At 48.5% G+C, this 23,509-nt stretch overlaps 1 protein-coding gene across 3 annotated transcripts in view; it reads right to left on the bottom strand.

The window, feature by feature from the left end:
- Positions 1-23,509, bottom strand: part of LOC119966118 (zinc finger protein 385D-like) — a 1,141,865-nt gene that overhangs the window by 991,750 nt on the left and 126,606 nt on the right. The window contains exon 1 of one of the 3 annotated variants that reach the window (XM_038797356.1): positions 5,456-5,472. The exons of the other annotated variants lie outside the window; for them this stretch is intronic. The gene's annotated coding sequence lies outside the window, so the exon portion shown is untranslated. Of the gene's footprint in view, positions 1-5,455; positions 5,473-23,509 lie in introns of those variants that run through there. 3 annotated transcript variants of the gene reach the window in all.

The raw sequence follows: 23,509 nt of genomic DNA, 5'->3' as shown, positions 1-23,509 counted from the left end.
CATCTATACGCTAGGTCCAAATGCTGAAACACAATTAGCTTCAAGAGTTTCAGATAAAGGATACGCAATTTGTACAATAAGTAAAAATATATTTTGGCTGTACAACAGCAAACCTGACCTACAATGAATGACCAGACATTAACTGAATTTTAAACTTGTAAAATTGATATATCTGCATGAAGGCCAATTTGACAGGGATCTTCTTTAAAAATAATTGAAGCTTGAAAGCTCATCCACTTCTGCCCATGCAGAGCTCCTCCTGCCCATCACATTACAGGTGCATCTGGGTTTCCTCATGTCAGATTTATACCTCATGAATTTGCTAATCTCACCCAGCAGAAGCAGACCAATTAATGCAGACCTGTACTAATATTCAATTTCAAATGTCTCATACAATTAACAAGCTGCTTTATCACCAACCTCTTCGAAAGGGCCTTAAATACAGATGTGCAATGAGGGAAGTTTTCCCTTCAGCAGCTGGACACTTATCTCACAGATTATAGATTCTGCTTTATTTTACATACCATGGAAATTAATGGAATAAAAATCAGACAGGTTGTAGAAATGGTGATGATATGCCCTGCCTGCCAGGTTACTGCCCAGGTGATACCGACATAAATCTAACCCAAAATGTTGACGTAACAGTGACTATCATCGCTCGCAAACTCCAGGTTACTGAGCAACAATATGCAATCTTTAACAAGCTTCTTAGAAGGCAAGAATGACTAGTTTCAAAATCACAGCATGGCCTCCCAACCTAGTTCACTGGAAGACTTCCTTGACATCAGTTACCGTGCATTCCGACAGTCACTCAGAATCAGGAACTCCTTAAAGGATCTCAAGCCGTATCCCGGCTTGAAGTTGAAGATAAAAAGGAATAACGTGCATTTGTGTAAAATCAAAAATATTGCAGAGTCCCAGAAGCTGTTCTCCCCTCTGAGGGCTGAATGGTGGTGATTTAACCTCAGAGCCAACATACCTCAGGCGAGGGGCAAGGGTGAGTAGACGGTGCCTTGATGAATAACCTCAATCAGTACGAGAATTGAACCCACGCTGTTTGCATCGCTCTGCATCACAAACCAGCCGTCCAGCCAACTGAGGTAACCAAACGCCATTTTGTGCATCACCTCACCGAAAACCCAGGGTTTTTTCACACCAATGAATTACTGCTGACGTGGCTATTTGTATGCTTATCAAGCATTCAATTCAGACACAGTAAGATCCCACACAATGGTTGAATGACTGATGAGATCTGTTTTTGGTTATGTTGTTTGAGGGAACAATATTGGTAGGACAATGATGGAAGTCTCTTCTTTGCTTCCAGCTTCATTTATGTCCTAACTCTAATCCAAAAACAGGTGGAACTTCATTTGAGTATCTCATCCAAAGAGTGACATCTTTGCCAATTCAGCTCTCCCTCAGTATTGCACTGAAATGTTGTTCTAAATTATGTAACCTAGTCCACAGTGTGGTGTGAACTCACATCTTAATGCAAAGGCAGGTGCGCTAAAAACTGAGATAAGCTGACATTTTATGGGTTCTTGGTTTGTTTTTAAGCTATGTTACCTTTCCTGATTGTCAATATATTGTGAGACCTGAAAGCCCAAACTGCTGCTATTTTGTCTGGTTCAGTTTCAGCACATCTTGATGTAATTCTGTTCAAAATAAAACATATGATAGAAAACTTCAACTTCAGAAATGTTGCTCAACAAACATTTTTTGATGGGAAAGCGATTGAATGCTAAGAATCACAGAATCACAGACAAATACAGTGCAGAAAAGGCCCTTCGGCCCATCGAGTCTGCACTGCCGCATGAAAGGCACCTGATGTGCCAATCCTAATCCCATTTGCCAGCACGTGGCCCCTAGCCTCAAATGCTAAGATGTTCCAAGTGTTCATCCAGGTAGATTTTAAAGGATGTGAGGCAACCCGCCTCTACCACACTCCCAGGCAATGCATTCCAGACCGTCACCACCCTCTGGATAAAAATTTTTTTCCTCAAATCCCCCCTGAAATTTCCACCCCTCACCTTGAATTTGTGTCCCCTCTTAACTGACATTTCAACTAAGAGGAACAGCTGTTTCCTGTCCCCTCATAATCTCATACACCTCGATCAGGTCGCCTCTCAAGAAGATTTGCCGAAATGGTTAGACATGACTTCTGTGCACATTGGACAGTGTTTCGTCCTCTCAGCTGCTTTTCTTTGATAATGGACACAGGAATACTATGTTCAAAGCAAGGTACAAATATGGAAGCCCCCTTCCTGTGAGGTTTCTAAAGCCAGAGCCAGTGCTATCGAAAGTATTCTTCTGGGACCTCAACTCTCAAGTCTTCTTTTCTTCAGTCAGTTGTTTTTTTTCCATTGTGCATGTGTAACATAGAAATAACATTGACTTCCTGTTGTTTATTCCAGTAAATATTTAAAACAGCCCTGATCAAAAACTTCACTTCCTCCTCTGATGTGCTTAAGAAAGCACCTTCCTGTCACAGGCGATATCTTGAAGCAATGTTCTCCAAACATTATGTAAAATTCTGGAATATATACTTAATTTTCACAACACTTTCATTCAGACATGTCTAATTCCTTTCCACAGGTGACATTTTTGTTGATTCCAAGAAATGAGTCAACAATCTGTGTCGTGCTGTATTTGTCACTGCTGAAAATATCTATCTTTGTAAATACAAGAACATGAGAAAAACGTAATCTTGTGTTCCACATTCCCATCTACTGCTGATAATCTTTGATTGCCTTGCTCAACGGGACTTGCAGAGGGTGGTGAGTGTCTGGAATGCATTACCAGAGGAGGTTGTGGAAGCAGATACAGTAATGCTGTTCAAAAGGCATCTCAACAAATACATAGTTAGGATAGGTATATCGGGATACGGCACAAGGAAGTGCTGAGGGTTTTGGCAAAGGTTGGTAACATGACCAGTACAGGCTTGGAGGGCCAAAGAGCCTGTTGCTGTGCTGTATTGTTCTTTGTTCTTTGTGCTTCTGCCTTGAAAATATTCAGTGACCTCCTTTCCACGGCCTTCTGAGGCAGAGAGTGCCAAAGAAACACAACCCGCAAACCCTAATTTTAAAACAGTTCCCCCTAGTTCTGGAAAGGAAAGAACATTATTTACGTGTCTACCTTGTCAATGCCTCTCAGTATCTTACATACTTCAATCAAGTCACTTCGCACTCTTCAAAACTCTCGTGGAAATAAGTCCAGCCTTTCCAATTCACCCTTATAGACAACCCACTCATGGAGGTAATCTCAACAACTCCCTGTATAACTTAAGCACAACATTCTTATTTTTATTTCAATTCCTCTTGTAATAAAGGATAGCATTCCATAAGCCTTCTTGATTCCATGCTGTACTTGTATATTAACTTTTTGTGACTCATGCACAAGAACACCTAGATCGGCATTCTACAGTTGTTCTCCCTTTAAGTAATGCTCTACTGTTTATTCTTCCTGCCAAAGTGAACAACTTCACACTTTCCCACATTGTACTCCATCTGCCAGATTTTTGCCTATGCAGTCAACCTATGTACACCCATCTGCAAACTCCATATGTCATCTTCACAACATACTTTCTAACCGTCTTTACGTCATCTGTAATTTAGCTGTCAAGTCTTTGACCAAAACTGAACACAATACTCTGGGTGTGGCCTCACTAACACCTTATACAGTTGCAGCATAACCTGAAACTCCATCCCTCTAGCAATGAAGAACAAAACTCCATTCGCCTTCTCAATCACCTGTTGCACCTGTAAACCAACTTTTTGTCACTCTTGCACCAGCACACCCAGGTCCCTCTGCACAGCAGCATGTTTTAATATTTTATCATTTAAATAATAATCCCTTTTGCTGTTATTCCTACCAAAATGGATAACCTCACATTAGTCAACATTGTATTCCATCTGCCAGACCCTAACCCATTCACTTAACCTATCCAAATCCCTCGGCAGACTTCCAGTATCCTCTGCACTTTTTGCTTTACCACTCATCTTAGTGTCATCTGCAAACTTGGACACATTGCACTTGGTCCCCAACTCCAAATCATCTTTGTAAGTCATTGATGTAAGTTGTAAAATGTTGAGGCCCCATCACAGACCCCTGTAGGACTCACTTTGCTCATCCTGCTAATCAGAGAAAGTCCGATTTATGTATACCCCCTGTTTTCTGCCAGACGGTTAGTCTTCAATCCAGACTAATATGTTACCCCCCTGCACCATGAGCTTTTATTATTTGCAATAGCCTTTGATGTGACATCTCAGCAAATGCTCAATGGAAGGATAATGTCAGCAGACACAAAATGGAAGTTCCTCTCCTAGTCAGTCACCGTCCTCACTTGGAAATATATCGCCGTTCCTTCACTGTCGCTGGGTCAAAATCTTGAGACTCTCTCCCTAATAGCATTGTGGTGCAGTTACACCACATGGACTGCAGGGGTTAAAGAATGCAGTCACCACCACCTTCGCAAGGTCAATTCGGTGTGGGCAATAAATGCTGGCCTAGCCAGCAATGCCCATATCCCGTAAAAATGAATTTAAAGAAACACTCTTCATTCACTATGGTGTGGAATTCCTGATCCAAGAAATTAAAGTTACTTCAAATATCCCACTTTAATGCTCAGTCCATTACGCATGATGTCTATAGTTACTAACACATTTTATTAACCTACTGATTTGTATTTAAAATGTTGTCTATTGCTTTGATTAGATGTTTATAAAAAGATTGATTGAACAAGGTCCAAAATGTAGTTTATCTACATTGTAGAGAATTCCTTATCGATGCAAGCCTTTTTTTTGCCAAGAACTTGTGCATTTATCAGGACTCATCTGTGTTATTCCTGCTGGAGTTAGCGCTTTCATCAACAAAAATGTATTTTGGGATTTCATCTGTTAATTGCTTTTGTCTTCTCACCATCAGGTGTCCCTGTCGCCTTCACATAAAACTTCACAGACAAAATGACAGCTTTCAAGCTCCACTGATTTTTTTATTTAAGCTGAACATGTCCGTGTTGTGAGGCAGTGGAATCTCGGCACAGACGTCTCTGGAAAGCCAGAAACAAAATATGGAAATCTGCACCTGAAAGGATTTTGCTTTAAATCATTCAAGTGTGAGGAAATCACAAGCGATTTGTAGAAAAGTAAAAATCAATAATATAGCCCAATCTATTTTTCACAATGATTCACATCAATCCACTGCTGTCTGGAACTGAAGGCAAGATACTTGACTTGTGGCAACAGCACAGATGATGCTGCATCAATGCTCATATGTTTTGGGATTTGTCCCAAGAGTAAATATATATTACAAACATGTTTATTTTACAAGTGATGTAAAAATATTTGACAGTTTTATTGGTTAACGAGAAATGCATCATCAAAATCTGAGATGATTGCAGTGCTTAAACTTGGCAAAACATTTTTTCATTATTACAAAAATCCAAGACATTACTTACAGACTATTGTGTATGGATTAAGAACAGAGGATGTTGGAAAAACTCAGCAGGCATTGCAGCATCTGTAAGGAGAGAAAGCAGAGTAAACAGGCATGATTTAACCAGATAATTTCTAAGTGTGGTAGTGAGCGGGAACTGTCGCGAGCTTCCCGACGCTCGGCCCGGCACATCGCTTTAAAATGTTAATTGGTCCACTTAACGAGACCACACGGGCTTCTCGCTTCAAATCACAGTCCCGCCGGCTGATTCACCGGTCCCGGACTCGCCAGCCCCTGCCAACAAGGGAGAACAGCACTTAAACCACTCCTGCACAGCCAACTCCATTAAGGCCACATCCATGATGCCAAGACACCCAGCCCCATGATTCGGCAATGCCGACTTGACTAGACTATTGGAAGTGGTAGAGGCCAGGCGGAATGCCCTGTTCCCCCCAGGGTCATGGAGAGTCAACCACATGGCAGCCACTACCGCCTGGGAGGAAATGGCGAGCGGCTGTCAGCACAGGAAGTGTGACCAGGAGGATCGGCACCCAGTGCCGCAAGGAGGTCAACGACCTCCAACTGGCCGCTCAGGTGAGTTTGCTTCAGACCCCCCTCCCCCCCACATACTCTAACCCCCATACTCTCCATCCCCTGTACTATCCCCCGAACAGCCCACTCCCTCCGAAAATACACTCCCTCCATACACCCCATTTCCCCGTACACCCCACCTCCTGTACTCTCCACCCCCCCCAATACAACCTATTCCTCTCATACAGCCCGACCCCCAAGTCCCCCGCCACCCGTGAGTAACCAAGCATGCGGCTAACAATGCCTGCCCTGTGTCCCCGCAGGAGGTGTTGGCCAACAACCGACGAGAAAGGGCCCAGACAGGCGGCTGGGTGCCAGACATCAGAGTCCTCACCCCCTGTGAGGAACGGGCACTGGACGTTACGGGAGTCGCCGTGGACTGAACAGTCACCACCATAGAGGTCAGCGCACAGTGCAGAGATGATGATCTACCAGCCCCACCCAGATGACCTGCCAACATGAGTTGTTAATGTTATACAGACTGACGCATTCATTCCACTGACCACATATCCATTCTCCCACAGGACCTGCAGTTAACGGTGCTGGCCAATCTAGGGTAATCTCCCCCCTCACCTCTCAAGAGAACACCTCGGAGGAGAACTCCGAGGATACCACCATAATAGTCGCTATCATCCCCACCCTCTACCAGCGCAGCGGCACACATATCAGTGAGCAAAAGTAGTGGACAGGCTTCTCTGGGCACATTCTGGTGAGCGCCGCACAGCTGCAGGTGCACATCAGGTGGAGGCAGGAATGCCCAGGCGAGACAGCAGTCTGAGGACTGCTGGATCCCAGGACCCAGCTGGGTCCCAGTCAGACACTGAGCCTCTGGAACTGGTTTACCCGGAGCTGATGCAGACAATAGGGTGCAGCCAAGAGATTCAGAGGGGGGTGTCAGCAAAATCCAGCAGGTCTATAGTAACTTCTCGAGGCTACAGGTGCAGAGATGGCGCTGGCAATGCATGGCACCGAGGCCAACACTGGCGACCACATTGGAAAGGCTCGTGCACGACGTGGGCACCATTAGTGAAGGTGTCCAACGCGTTGTGCAGTCAGTGATGGCCTGGCTGAGCACCTCGACAGCATGTCCAGTCACTGGGGGACATGACCCAGTACTAGGCAGACCTTGACGAGGCACTGTGGAGCATGTCCCAGTCCTAGGTAAGCATTGACAAGGAGCTCTGGAGCATATCCCAGTCTCAGGTGGCTATATCCGGGGCACTGCCGAGCATGTCCCAGTCACTGAGGAGCATTGTCGAGGGCGTTGTCACCATTCTGCAGACATTGGGGATCCACCAGGGCTGGCAGAGCCAGATAATGTAGGGCTGCCAGACTTCGGTCCAGCTGCCCTTCCATCCTGAGTTGAACCCTCGGGCCCTATGAGAACCGGCTGGGAGGTTGGGGCACTGGTTGCCAACACGGAGTGATCCTACGGAGTGGCTATGGTAGCCACCAGCTCCCCTGAGTTCCATCCTCCTGACAACGGCACGTCTCACAGCCAGTACCTGGTACAGTGCGGCATGGCAATGCATGTGCCGCCACCAAATGCATCGAGGCCCTCCGGCCTCAGAGCCCCAGAGGATGCCTGCCAGGGGCATCGAAGGCTACCGGATGCAGTAAGCAGCTGGCTGCCTCCACCTCTGATGTGCACCCTGGGGACAAACCTAGACGCAGCGGTAGGGAAAGGAAGGCTAAGTATGTCGAGGATCACTGAGGGGGCACTGTAGGGTGAGGGAGATAGGCGTAAAGGGGGTAAGTGGGGGTTGGGAATAAGAAGGGTGCAGGGGGAAGGGTGGGAGAAGGGTCTGGGAGGGATTGGGTGGTACCATTTGGAGAGGGACAATTGATGTTGACCAATATGACGCCTCTGGCACTTTCTTCTGCAATGCGGGCCGAGCACCAATCCCATGCCCCTTCTCCCCGATCATGGTGGGTCCTGAGCTCATCCTCTCCCCCGCACACCCCCACCACTCCGGCATACCACAATCAGCTGATAGGTATGAGCAAACACTCGGCAGATAGGCAGGGGTGAGACTATGGTATTGAATGAGGAGCTACAACGCTCAGCTCTCAGCTCTCATTACCCCCCCTGCCCTCGACCGTGACCTGCTGACAATGCCAACACAGTCCGATCACCTTGGAGGGATGTTAGACAGGCCCTAAGAGGGTGGGAATTGGGTTGAGCATGGGGCTTGTGGAGAATGGAGAAGAGGGGAGAGGGGGAAGGCAGAGAATGGTGGGAGGGAAGGCGGGAAGGGGGTGTGGGGAGAGGAGGAATGACAGATGGGGCCACATCCTATGTGAAGCAGGTGAGGATGAGAGTCTTCCTGGCCCTCTGAGCTTTCCGGACCCTCGCTGCTGCCATCTGTCCTCCATCCTCCGGCTGGTCCTGATCCTCCGTGGGCTCATCCTCCAGCATTCCTGGTCCGCACCTCCTCGCTCTCCTCCTCGGAGGTGGCTACATAATTCTCCCTCTCCACATCCAGCTCATCACCACACTGCTGTGCCAGGTTGTGGAGGGCACAGCAGATCACAAAGTGGGTGGTCCTCCAGTGGGTGTACTGCAGGGCACCACCAGAGTGGTCGAGGCATCGAAACCGCATTTTAAGCAGTCCGATACACTGCTAAATGACAGTCCGGGTGGCCGCATGGGTCTCATTGAATGGGGTCTCCGCATTGGTCACAGGCCTCTGTACTGGCATCACTAGCCAGGTCCTTAGGCTGTACCCCTTATCCCCCAAGAGCCAACCGGCCATCCTGGGGTGGCCCTTAAAGCGTGCACACACGTGCATGATCTTCATGTGGTGGTCGCACATGAGCTGGACATCCAGGGAGCGAAACCCCTTCCTGTTTATATAGGGCACTCCCAGATGGCCCGGTGAGCGCAAGGCGACATGCGCTCCGGACCTGGGGCATTACCTCGAAGGTGGAGAACCCTGCTGCCCGGACATCCTGTTGGGTTTGGTCCATGTCAAAGTTTATATAGTTTTCTGCCTGGGCAAACTGAGCGTTCGTGAACTCACGGATGCACTTGTGGGCCGTAGCTTTCCGGACCTGTGAGATGCCACAGAAGGCCCCGCTCGAGCCCTGGAATGATCCTGAGGTACAGATGTTCAGGGCTGTGGTGACCTTAACGGCCACTGGGAGCGGGTATCCTCCTTCTCCTTGTGGTGCCAAGTCCACAAGGACATTGCATAGGTGTCACACCGTCTCCTTGTTGAAGCGGAGTCTCCCACGGCACGTGCTGTCCGTCATCTATTCGAAAGGCTAGCGACACCTGTGCACATTGGGAAATCGGGGGCCTCCTGTCTGGGTCCCTCCCTGGCCTGATGGGTGGTCCGGTCCTCAGGGTGTGGGGTGAGGCCCAGCACATGGGCCGCCACCCCGAGTCTCTGTCAACTCTGTCAGCAGGCCACTACCTTCCCCAGCATCAGGCCACCTGGCCTGCTAACAGCACCGCGCGGGCAAGTTCTAAGGTCTCCAAGATATTTTCCATCTCGTGCAATATATGTAAGTGATTGCTGAGGGTGTGAGACTGACAGCCAGCAGTGTCTTTCACCCTGGACCCCTCGAGTCCCCCCATTGCTCCTGCCCTCCCCCCATGACCCACCCTGCCCATGCACCCAGGGTCTCAGCAAGGGCCCATGATCACCGGAATCCGGACTCTATACCCCAGACACCCACATGTAATGTTACCTGGACCGAGCACTGGTCCCCAGTGCATGTGCCCACCCTCTGGTCGGGAAGGTGTCCCCGGTGCCGGGGCCCATCCCCTGAGTGTTCAGATGTTGGCCGGATGCCACGTCCAGTGTTCTGGCTCAGTGTCCAAGCATCACGGTCTGATTGGGATGCTGGGCAATAACTCCAACTTGCTACATGGTACACCATGGATCCACTTGAGATGGGTGAAGTGCTCACTTAACCACGATTGCCAATTCCCAGTTAGCTATAGCCATCAACCGTGTGGCCTGGGGCTCCACAGTCAGTGGGAGTTACGGGTGGTCATTGAGACAGGCAGTCTGATGGCCAGGATTGCCCTCGGTATGGGACTACATGGTCCAGGGGTTGGCATGTTGGAGCCATGGGTACTGAGAGACCCATGTTCTCATCCATCCACCCCCATCCCTGGAGGTTTCTTCCCTCTTCACCATTCTTGGGTTCCTGAAGCATCCTGCCCAGCATCCTTCACATTTTAAAACAGGTGTATTAATCGGTGCCCATGTGACCATGTGCTAGGGAGGCTGTTAGATCATGGAAGGCCATTAGATAGGGGTCGCTCCCGTTAATTATATGGGGATTGAGCTTGAGTAGTGATTATTGGTTTCTCGCCACGCTACGATGGGATCCTGATTACACCAATGTGGACGGGCCGATTAGATAGCAAACAGATCAGTACCTGCCGCGATTCTTGTTTTTAGCCTCTCCCACGATTTTACGGCCTCGTCGTGGTCTCGCTTAAGCACGCCCATCGTTTTGAGTCCTTTAGACTCTTCATCAGAACTGAAGAGCTAAAAGGACGTGTTGAGTTTTTCCAGTATCCTCTGTTCTTGTTTCAGATTTTGCAGTATTTTGCTGTTTATTGTGTATGGATGATGTTGATGAAATACACAATAGTCTTCTTTTAAAGATGAACTAATTTAATGAGTAATATAAATAATATTTGTGAGTCCTCTGTACTTAATACTCAACTAGTAAAAGAAATAAAATACAGTAAAGATAACTAACTAACTATACAATGTAATAATGAAATAACTTAGAACTTCTCTCTCTCTAGCTTTTCTATGTCTTGTCTGTTCACTCTCTTAGAAAGAGCGGGAAAGTCTTTCTTTTTCCATCTGATAGTGAGACATCTAGTGTTGAATTGACTGTATTACATTTACATACATTGATCATGTATATTGATATACAGAGATCACTACAGACAACTTGACTAATATGGGATATCAAAGCTTGAGCTCAATAGAAATGCCAAGATTAAAAAACATACTGTTACATTATTATAGTAGTCCATCAATTGTGTCAAATGTTCAGATTCAATTAAACTACTGTACTGGGAAACTGTGTGGCGCATGAAGTTAGACACTATTCATTCGCCTCTGGGACCTGAGGTCAAATCAGTTCAATATAATGGGATGAAAGCTTTGCTGTAGATGACCTGGATGCCTCCAAAGATTCCGGGCGGGATTCTCCATTTTTGAGACTGAGTATTTATGCCAATGCAGAATTTGTGGACTTTCATGATAGCAAAACTGGCGCTGAACCTGGACCGATTCAGCAACTGTTAAGGGGCTAGCACCGGTGCCACATGGAACACAGTTGATTCCAGTGAAAAACGGTGCGGGATTCGGCAGGTCTGTGATTGACACTCGGGAGGACAAGCTGCAGCTACACATACACATTATAATCCCCACCACACACCATCCCAGCCAACAAGGTGGCACTGGTTGTGCTGAAGTGAGCCCATACTGCTGATGGGTCAGCTGGAGTCAGAGGGCATCTAGACGGGTGACCTGGGGGATACATATTCACAGTGGGCTGTCAGCGGCATGCGCAGCTGCATGACTGCCTTTCCAGCTGCAGCAATGGTGTTCCATGTTCGCCCAACCCAACCCCACAGCCCATCTCCTGGCCACCCCCACTACTCTCCCAGGCCCTGGCCACAGCCCCCCACCAGCAGCATAAATGTCAGAAAACTATGGTGATGTTGGACATTTTCCGTACCACCTCTCTCTCCCTCAGCAGCCACGATACCGGTTTCACGATTTTTAAAAGCACAAGTGAACAGCGCCGTTGGGAACTCAGCCCATTTGAGGCGGAGCATTGCAGAGGCCCAAGAGAATACTGGGTCAGGCCCGCTAATGATAGGCAAACAGTGTTTACTGTACGTGCGTTCCAGATCGCATTGATGCGACTGTAGCAGTGATGGGTAATAACGATCTGGCATCAAATCAGCGCCTGTCATGATTTTAGCGTCGGAACCTGTTCGCCGCTCAATCGCGTTTTGTGATTTCGGCATCAGCGAATGGAGAATCTTGCCCTCTATTCCTCATGGCGGCATGGTGACATAGCGGTCAGCACTGCTGCCTCATGGTGCCGAGGACCTGGGTTCAATCCCGACCCACTGTCCGTGTGGAGTTTGCACATTCTCCCCATGTGTGCGTGGATCTCACCCCCACAACGCAAAGATGTGCGGGGGAGGTGGATTGGCCACACTAAATTGCCCCTTAATTTGAAACACTTCTTAAAAAAAGATTCTATTGCTCTTGAACTATTGTTCAATTTTGACAAGCAGAAAGTAAACGTTTTTAGATATTTTTGTGCTTTGTTTTTCGAGACGCAGAGGCCCCAATCTTTACTGGGGCAGGATTTCCAAGTAGACGGAGGAATTCTAGTCAAGTTTGGGTTTCCTTAAATATGAGGGGATTATTAACTCCAGAGCATGTATGTATATTTTCAATTGGCTGCCAGCCAGAAATCAGCCTCTTGGTGGAGAACGATGCAGGAGAGGCCACAGAGCAGGATCAGCTAGTTTCCTGCTACTACTTTTGAGATGGCAAGGGTGTGTGGGTGGTTACTATGTACTTTGGAGGATGATTGTGAAGGTTTAGAGACAGGTTAAGTACAGAGATAGGTGATTGTGAGGAGATATCCAATGTTGGGGGTTGGGAAGGTAGGTGATCATGAGAGTAATGATCACAGGTGATCACAGGTATCCAATTGTGAGGGATGTAGTCCAATTGTGGTGAGTCATCTTGAAGGATATGGGTGAGGGTAAGAAGGCAGCAGAGAAACACCGCTGCTCTTCCTGGCCTTCAAGCAGAGTTGGAAAAGCAGTTACCTCTTCCTTACAGTGGTCCTTGCCTTCCTTTAACTATTGGGTACCCCACGGCCTGGGAAACCCAACTGAACAGGTTGAAACCTGGAATCGGAAGTGCTCAGCCGCATTAAAATATTTAAATGAGTAACTCACCTCCTGAGTGAGGTCGATTACCTACCCCGTCGTTGCAGTGCCATTAAAATTGGAAGCGGCCATGTTACATTGGAGATTGTTAAAATATTAACTTCCTACCCAACCCAAACCTACCCATTTTGGGAGTTAAAATTCCTCAGACTGTGTTTGCAATCTAGCTAAATGACATAAGGAGCTCAGCAATGCCACAAAACTGTGCTAGTTGCCTCGATAGATCTACATTGTAGTGAGATACCAAGATAGTGCACTCTAACCTTGGCGCCCCATCTATGTATATCGTCATTTGAGAAGACAGCTGCAACTGTTATTACCACATTGCCTTCATACCACAAGATAGAAAGTCAAAACCTACAATTTAGGAATCATATCATGAGTCACATGCCTCCCCTGTATTTCAGCTGCATATTACATTGCTATTGGAAAAGTTAACCAGCGTCAAAACATGAAAGATACAATTTGTAAATTTAATTCATTAAAAACAAATGCCATATTTTTAAATAACATAGAGTAGGTTCTTTATAAACTGGAATTTCTTTTTGGTTTATCCCTGGTCAACCGGTCTAATTTCTGTTTTGATATGATGTACATGTTCCTTTACAGAAGAGGGCAGCACGGTAGCATGGTGGTTAGCATAAATGCTTCACAGCTCCAGGGTCCCAGGTTCGGTTCCCGGCTGGGTCACTGTCTGTGCGGAGTCTGCACGTCCTCCCCGTGTGTGCATGGGTTTCCTCCGGGTGCTCCGGTTTCCTCCCACAGTCCAAAGATGTGCGGGTTAGGTGGATTGGCCATGCTAAATTGCCCGTAGTGTCCTTAAAAAGTAAGGTTAAGGGGGGGGTTGTTGGGTTACGGGTATAGGGTGGATACGTGGGGTTGAGTAGGGTGATCATTGTTCGGCACAACATCGAGGGCCGAAGGGCCTGTTCTGTGCTGTACTGTTCTATGTTCTATGTCTGTCAGTCACTACGACTAAGACAGAATGTAATGTACAGTCCCATGACTCGGTACTCAGAATACAGCAGCAGAAGTAGAAGTCAGATGTACAAACACTGCCTACTAATTAACATTGGATGGTTATAGTCTTATGCTCCATCAAAAAACCCGCATTATTATTTTACTAATTGATGCGACCATCAATTCATTCAGAGACATAGGTTGAAGTAAACTGTGGCTTTAATCGACTTACAACTGAGCCTGCCTGCGACTAAACTGAACTGAGGGCGGACTCGTAGGACCGCAGCACTTATACTTTCTGCTGGGGGCGGAGACAAGGGTGGAGCCCCGTACATGCTCCTCATCTCCCCCTGCGGGCAGAGCCGCGCAACGGCTCACAGATGGAGCCCACAGGGACACAGTAATGCACAGTGTGAATTTATAGTGGTTACACATTCACCACATTCACCCCCTGTTAAAAAATCAAGTCTGGCGGGGGTGACGGGTCTATAAGTTGTCGGTCCGGCGCTCGAATCGTGCATTGAGACCAATGGAGCACTGGAGTTGCAGCCGCTTCGGATGGCTGTGGACAGATGGTGGACTCCGGGGGTGGTTCTTCCAGAGCTTTGTTCCTGCGGACCGGTGTGACAGGTGGAAGGGGCAGCGGGAAGCAAGTAGGTGCAGGGGCGCAGGGCGTGGGAGGTAGGGTGGGGGGTACCTCGGCGGTAGTGGTAGTGGTAGTGGTAGTAGATCCTGCAGGTGCCAGGTCCCGGAGGTAAATGGTGTCCTGTCGGCCATCGGGGTGTTCGACAAATGCGTAGTGGGGGTTTGAGTACAGGAGCAGGACCCTCTCTACCAGCCGGTCTGTTTTATGTGTCTGGACGTGCTTCCAAAGGAGGACAGAGCCCGGTGTCCTCAACCAGGATGGAAGCGAGGCCCCTGTGGTAGTGGCCCTAGGGAAGACAAATAATCGATCATGAGGAGTCTGGTTTCTGGCCATACAAAGGAGGGACATAATTGCATGGAGCGCGTCGGGGAGGACGTCCTGCCAGTGGGAGGTCGGGAGATTCCTTGACCGTAGGGTGAGTAGGACGGTCTTCCAGACCGTTGCATTCTCCCTCTCCACCTGCCCGTTCCCCCTGGGGTTATAGCTGGTAGCCCTGCTCGAGGCGATGTCCTTGCCGAGCAGGTACTGACGCAGTTTGTTGAAGGATGAACCCCTGTCACTGTGGACGTATCTGGGGAAACCGAACAGGGTGAAGGCACTGTGCAGGGCTCTGATGGCTGTATGGGAGGTCATATCGGGGCATGGGATGGCAAACGGGAAACGGGAGAATTCATCTATAATATTGAGAAAGTAGATGTTACGGTTGGTCGAGGGGAGTGGCTCTTTGAAATCAATACTCAGTCGTTCAAAGGGCCGGGATGCCTTTACCAGGTGGGCCTTGTCTGGTCTATAGAAGTGCGGTTTACACTCCGCGCAGATCGGGCAATTCCTGGTGACAGCTTTAACCTCCTCGGCGGAGAAAGGCAGATTGCGGGCCTTGATGTAGTGGGCGAGCCGGGTGACCCCCGGGTGGCAGAGGTCATTGTGGATAGCCTGTAGTCGGTCGTCTTGCGCGCTGGCGCATGTGCTGCGGGACAGGGCATCTGGGGGCTCGTTGAGCTTCCCAGGATGGTACACGATATCATAATTATAGTTGGAGAGTTCGATCCTCCACCGCAAGACATGGTCATTCTTGATTTTGCCCCGCTGCGAGTTATCAAACATAAAGGCAATCGACCTCTGGTCGGTGATGAGGGTAAACCTCCTACCAACGAGGTAGTGCCTCCAGTGCCGTACGGCTTCCACAATGGCTTGGGCTTCCTTTTCGACTGAGGAGTGTCGAAGTTCCGAAGCGGAGCAGGTTCGGGAAAAGAACGCTACTGGCCTACCTGCCTGGTTCAGAGTGGCAGCGAGAGCGACCTTTGAGGCGTTGCTCTCCTACTGGAATGGGACGGATTCATCTACCGCCCGCATGGCGGCTTTGGCGATGTCCGCATTGATGCAGTTGAAGGCCTGGCAAGCCTCGGCTGACAGTGGGAAGAGTGTGGCCTTAAATAGTGGGCGGGCTTTGTCCGCATACTGAGGGACCCACTGGGCATATACGAGAAGAATCCCAGGCACCTTTTGAGGGCCCTGGGACAGTGAGGGAGAGGGAGTAGTAAGAGGGGGCGCATAGGTCAGGGCCTGGTCCTTAGACCCCGTTTTCCACGACGTAGCCGAGGATGGCTAGTCTGGTTGTGTGGAAAACGCATTTCTCCTAATTATATGTGAAGTTGAGTTTTTGGGCCGTTTGGTGAAATCGGTGGAGGTTGGCGTCGTGGTCCTGCTGGTCATGGCCGCAGATGGTCACGTTATCCAAGTACGGAAACATGGCCCGCAGCCCGTACTGGTCCACCACTCGGTCCATTGCTTGTTGGAACACCGAAACCCCGTTCGTGACGCCAAAGGGAACCTGGAGGAAATGGAAAAGGCGGCCGTCTGCCTCGAACGCCGTGTAGCGGCGGTCCTCCGGGCGGATTGGGAGCTGGTGGTATGCAGACTTCAGATCCACTGTGGAGAATATGAGGTACTGGCCGATCTGATTTACCATGTCTGCAATCTGGGGAGGGGGTATGCATCGAGGTGCGTCAACCGGTTAATGGTTTGGCTGTAATCAACCACCATCAAGAACTTTTCCCTGGTCTTGACGACCACCACCTGAGCTCTCCAGGGGCTATTACTGGCCTCTATGACTCCTTCACATAAGAGACTCCGGACTTCGGATCTAATAAACACCCTGTCCTGCAGACTATACCTCCTGCTGCAATTGGCCACTGGTTTGCAGTTGGCAGTGAGATTAGCGAAGAGTGGAGGTGGGTTGATTTTCGGAGTTGCTAGACTGCATATAGTGAGTGGGGGAAGGGGTCTGCCAGAGCTGAGTGTTAGGCTCCTGAGGTTGCACTGGAACTCCAGTCCTAGGAGGAGAGGGACGCAGAGGTCTGGGAGTACATACAGTTGGAAGTTGGTGTAGTTGGCGCCCTGTATTGTTAACGTCGCAATAGTGCGTCCTTGTATCTGAACGGAGTGTGACCCAGAGGCGAGGGAGATTGTTTGCTGTGTCGGAAATATCGGGAGCGAGCAGCGCCTTACCAGATCTGGGTGAACGAAGCTCTCGGTGCTCCCGGAGTCGAAGAGGCAAGGTGTCTCGTATCCGTTGATCTGGATGGACATCATGGAGCTCTTGTGGTGCTTTGGCCACGACTGGTCCAAAGTGACTGCAGTGAGCTGCGGGTAGTCAGTGGCGTGGTCGGCGGTGCTGGAGCGGCCCCGTGATGACTGTCCGCGGAGGTCGTAGTCGTCGAGTGGCGTATCGGGTGATGGCCAAGATGGCGGCCCCCGTTGATCGCACGTGGCGGGCGGCGAGGAAGATGGCGTCCAAGACGGCGGCCCCCATGAATCACACATGGCCGGCCGCATGGGGAAGGATTGCTAAGATGGCGGCCCCCATGAGACGCACATGTTGTGCGGAGGCAGAGTCGGCAGACACGCTGCCACATTGCGGGGTCTGCGGGCCTGTGAGTTGGAGGAGCGAGTGTTCGGATTAGGGTTCGAGTTAAAGTTTTTAGCTTCGGCCAAGCAGACATTAGCAAAGTGGCCTTTCCGCCCACAGCTGCTGCAGGTCGCGTTGCGCGCCAGGCAGTGCTGCCGGGAGTGTTGGGGCTGGCCACAAAAGTGGCACGATAGCCCTCCGTGGTGGGCGGGTGGCCGCGCGGTGCAGGCCTGGGGCAGCCGTTGGTCGGGGGTCCACGATCGGGTCGCGTGATCAGCTTGGAACGCAGTTAGGCTTTGGAAAGCGACCTCTAACGAGGTCGCTAGTTTTATCGTGTCCTCCAGGTCCTGGGCCCCTTTCTTGAGAAGACACTGCCGCACATAATTGGATTGGACCCCTGCAACATTCACGTCTCGGACGGCGAGTTCCATGTGCTGGGAGGCTGTCATGGCCTGGTAGTTACATTCTTATGCTAGAGCTCTAAGGTTGCGCAGATAGTCTTCTAGCGACTCTGCAGGGCGCTGGCGACGAGTTGTAAAGATGTGCCGCGCATAGACTTCATTCACGAGCCGCACGTACAGGCGGTCAAGTATCGTGAAGGCCTCAGTATAAGAGTCAGTTACATCAAGTTGAGTTGAAATACGATGGCTCACCCGTGCGTGGAGAAGACTGAGTTTCTATTCTTCTGTAACAGAGGAGGTAGTCGACGCAGCCAGGTCGGCCTTGAAGCACCGAAGCCAATGCAGAAATATTTATTTTGCTTCTGCGGCCTGTGGATCGAGTTCCAGTCGGTCAGGTTTGAGGGCTGATTCCATAATAGTTTTTAAGTCGATTAAATTGATCAGACCATCAATTCATTCAGAGACACGAGTTGAAGTAAACTGTGGCTTTAATCAGCTTACAACTGAGCCTGCCTGCGACTATACTGAACTGAGGGCGGACTCGTAGAACTGCAGCACTTATACTTCCTGCTGGGAGCGGAGCCAAGGGCGGAGTCCTGTACATGCTCCTCATCTCCCCCTGTGGGCAGAGCCGCGCAACGGCTCACAGATGGAGCCCACAAGGACACAGTAATGTACAGTGTGAATTTATAGTGGTTACACATTCACCACACTAATCCTTGTCATATGACTGGTACATTTACGTTGAATAGAAGACTAACTATTTTGGCACGAAGACCAGATAGACAGGTTACAGGGTTTTAGCTGATTTTACACTAAATTTGCAGCAGCCGATTGGTAGAAAACCCAAGGAAATTCTCACCTCGCGTCTTTCTTTAATTTGAAGCTTGCAGTGCATGGAATGATCTTCATTTAAGAAGGACAGTAAGCACGTAATATGACAGGCACCACTGCTGCCAGTTCGTCCACTAATAATTGAGTGCTGTTTTCTAAATCAGGGAAATAATGATCCATTTCTCAAACCAGTCACCCCCATGGCCTCTTGAGTGATGCTGCTAACTCAGTACCAATTACTGACACTCTTGTGGACGCGTGCCCGCGAGAAATGAGCTATGGCTGCATCCCAGCTCATCTGAGATCCTCATATCTGCCAAGCTGAAGATTGCAGCTCATTTTTATGAACCGGACTTTAACATAGATGCCAATTAGTCTCATAAAAGTGCACCTCCTGAAGATGAAGCACAAAGCCAGAATTGGATAAGGCCCAATAAAACCCTACTGCCTGAAATATGCAGTCCGTCATCTGAAGAACAAAGCAGAGTGAACGACAGAAGTTACAACAAAATATGAGGCAAAAAAAATATATATATACCTGGTGTGTAATTGCAATCCATAGTCTCCAGCGAGACCATAAACTAAATATCTCATGGCAACACCATCTTAATTATGGGGAAAAAGCATGTAAGTGTATGTATCCTCAGCAATTTTTGGGCTTCAGAAATACAGGTATAAAATACAAATGAAGGGGGGTAAGCTTGGAATACTGCAGGGATAGAATGCAAAGTGAGGCTGAGTGGATTGCTTTGCAGAGAACTAATGCAGACATGATAAGCCGAATGTTCTCCTTCTGTAACTCTATGACTGGAATCAATGCAGCACCTCCTCCTTAACCACCACCCCCTCTGCCACCCCTACCCTGAGGTGTGATGGCAAGATGTGGAGCCGCAATATTGAGCAGCGTCACTCAAAAGGTCATGAGGCAGTGGCACCATACCCTCTGGCCACAGTGGCCACCTAAAAAGGTGTCCAGCAAGGGATGCTGGGAAAAGTGGTCAAGCATATGGACAAACAGGTTGCAGCCAAATCAAATAAAACTACAGGAAAAGGCTTTGCAGACTTCAAACAAATTCACAGCTTGATGCGAAGTAAAGGACTATCTCCAGGCCACCAACAGGATTAATAGAGCTGTCTTGTTCATCACAATTGTTTACAAGACACTGCGGCACCTACCTTCCTTATTTGGAAGGGCCGACATGTTTCCAACACTTTCAAGTATGACGACTGAGTGCCAACCCCAAAATTGATGCGGCAGCCCCTGATTGGATTTTATCGATAAGGCTGATTGAGCTCTGATCAATTGATTGACAAATGACTCAGAGACCGCCCACCAAAAGAGTCACTAAATTCAAACAGCATAAATTACTGCACAGATTCATTTTTTCTCTGGAGCAGTAGTAACTAACAAAGGTGACTTCCGCTGGCCAGCGAAGGAGACCATCCACACTACCAACAGAAGGAAGACCAGTGCCTGAAGAGAACCAGATTGATAACCAACTAACAAAGGACTACAAGACTGGAACTACAGATAACAGGTCTGTATCTGCTCAGTACTTGTCAGTCACTGCCAAGTTAAGATCTTGGAACTATTGGTGTATAGTGTAACCTATGATTGGGAGTGTGTCATTGAATAACCATAACCATTGTGTGCGCGTGAATAAATATTGTTCTGTTTTATAAACTGAGTCTCATAGTCATTTGTCCACCATATACGAGTTAAGATACACTATGGTTTAGAAAGGGAACACCACCTCCCCCACCCCACAGAAGGGGAGGCATTGGTCATCCCGTTAACCTGTGGGCCAATTGAAGGGCCAAATGATTGTGGGGTGAGCCCTCCAAGTGAGGCGGGCTCATCCACAACTTCTATACTAGGGAAATGGGTGCCTAAAGTTCACCCCTGCTATTCAAAGGACTAGAGTTACCCACTGGAGCCCTGTGGGAAAAAGCGAACATTTTCAAGCGTGAGAAGAAAGGAATAGATTCACCAATTTCAGCGCTGAATTCAACTATTACTTTCAGCTTCCAGTGGACAATTATGGATTTTTAAATAGTCAGCATGGCCTCTCACATCAAATTGGTCCACAGCACAAGGCCGCATGGTGCACATCTTTCCATTGTCACAAGTGTCACCAGCTGAGGCTCTCTGCCATGGGACTATCACTGTGCTATGAAATGCAGCCATACAAATCTCTACTGTGGACAACAATGATGGGTAATACACTAATAACACTGTAAATAATGTTATCTTGTGCAAGGTTTTAAGTTCCGGCTTCAAAATTAACCTGTGGGTTGCAGATTCATCCAAAATTGCCCCCTTTGTTTTATTTTATACAACCATTTATCCATTAAAAAAAAACTGGTTGACACATTTTCTAAAATAACATAGAAAGGAATTTCAGGTAAACATATGAAGCAGTCAGATGCTAATGTTCCATGATATAATTTTAGGACCTGCAGGAAATCAAATCAACATGGCTGCAGTGCCCTCTAATGGATTTAGTCTGTCATGAAAAGAGTGTGTAAATCACACCTGGATTTACATTGTGTGGCTGCAATTTTCTGCAGGTGTTGAACACTCAAGTCAATTGACCTCCAGAGCCAGAAATCACAAGAGAAAGAAGAAGCCATTCTGCGTATGCAAACCTTCAATCACTGGTGCACAATCCAAGAATTAATTGAAAGGTCACCTGAAATTCCTGGAGGTTGCCCTCTACCACATAATAACACAAGCAGCTTGTTGAATATCAATCTGTCAAGGGGACCGGGTCCTTCATCTCAGGTAATAAACCAGCACTGGTCCATTAGAAAATACAGCTGACTTTTGTGTGATTGAAATCAAAGGAAAGCAGACAGTTTTTCTAACAGTAATGATCCCCATGTTTATTATACAGTTGAATTAAGTCACATGATTCACAAGTCATCAGCATTCCAGACCTCTTTAACAAGTTGAAACATCGTGCTGCTCAACAACTATAATGTAAAATATTTATGCATATCAAAAATAATTAATGAATCATACAATCATTTAGCACCACAGGGGGCCATTCAACACATCTTGTCTGTGCTCTATGAATGAACTATCCAATTCGGCCAACTCCCCTGCTTTTTCTCTGGAGTTTTGCAATTCTTTACCCTTTCAAGTACGCATCCAATTTGCTTTTGAAAGTTACTTTTGACTCTACTTGTGATCCGTGAAAGGCGAGAACAATGTGGGGGTTAGCCGCAGCAGAATTTCAGCATTGAGGCGCAAATTGTCTCCAAATTTTCCTGTAATACATATTTGTATAAAACGCTTTTTCACTGCTGGAAAACAATTCAATATAAGAACAGGAAAGGATAATGAGGACTGAAAGATGTTTTTAAATTCATTCATGGAATGAAGGCGTTGCTGGTGTGCTGGACGTTGTGTGTGCTGTAGGTACATCCACAATGCTGTTCAGTAGAGAGTTCCATGATTTTGACCCTAATAATGGTGAAGCAGCAACAATATACATCAAAGTCACGCTGCTGCCACTGTGCAATGGTGGCGAGGGTGGAAATGTCTAAATGGTGGATGGAGTGTCAATCAAGTGGCTGCCCTGTCCTGGATGAACCTCTTCAGTATTGTTGGAGCTGCACTCATCCATGTAAACAGTGGCCATTCCATTACAATCCTAATTGTGTCCTGTAAATGCCGGATAGGCTTTGGATGGTCAAGAGATGAGTAACTCACCATGGAATTCCCAGCCTCTGGCCTGCTCTTGGAGCCACTGTGCTAGAACATGCTGAAAACGGGCGGTAGGTCCGGCAGAGGTAGATAAGCCACCTTCTCCTGGGGAGTTGTCATTCTCTATTGCTATTACTTTCTTCACCACTGTTGTTTTGCTTACATTAATTGTGGCAAATCCCTCTTCTAATTCAATATGAGCCTCCTTGGGATTTTCAGTACGCTGACTTCTTCCTCTACTGTAAATACTAATACAAAATAATTAATCAACAATCCAGCATGATAATATATCATATGGCACAATGGATCTGGATACTAAACTATTATTAAACTACAGGTTAACACATCAGCAGCAAAAAAAAACATATTGGGTGGGATTCTCTCAGCCCGGAGCCTGGGCTGAAGAATCCCCCCGATCGGCGCGAATCGCGCCACGCCGCCCCGACGCAGCAGAGCGGAGAATCGGTGCCATTGGCGCCGGCAGAGTTGGCGCGGCGCCGGTCGGGGACCACATGGGCCGAGCGGCCGTCATAAAAACGCCAAATCTCGCCGTCGTCGTCCACACCTGCTCTCAGTCAGCGGGAACTCGGCGTGGAAGGGTCGGGGGCGGCGTGTGGGGGGGGGGGGGGGGGGGGGTTCCGATCCTGGGGGGGGCCTCCAATGTGGCCTGACCTGCGATCGGGGCCCACCGATCGGCGGGCCGGCCTCTCTGGCTGGCGGCCTCCTTTCCTCCGTGCCGACACCTGTAGTCCTGCGCCATGTTGAGTCGGGGCCGGCGCGTTGACGGAAGCCACTGCGCATGTGCGCGTTGACGCCGGTGCCACTGCACACGCGCAGATCCTGCGGCGCCCATTTGATGCCGGGATCAGCAGCTGGAGCGCCGTGAACCTCTCCAGTGCCGTGTTGACACCATCAAGAAACGCGACGGCGTTTTCGACGGCGTCAACACTTAGCCTCAGGATCATAGAATCCCACCCATTGTATATACATTCTTAGCTTGAAAGAGTGCAATTCACTGGAGGCAGAATTTAACACTCCCCCAGGTGGACTCTAGCACGGGTGG

This window comes from Scyliorhinus canicula, chromosome 5, assembly GCF_902713615.1.
Source record: "Scyliorhinus canicula chromosome 5, sScyCan1.1, whole genome shotgun sequence".
NCBI classification, from domain to species: Eukaryota; Metazoa; Chordata; class Chondrichthyes; order Carcharhiniformes; family Scyliorhinidae; genus Scyliorhinus; species Scyliorhinus canicula.
Note: the sequence above shows the minus strand (reverse complement) of the source record. Positions and strands in the feature narration are given on the sequence as shown.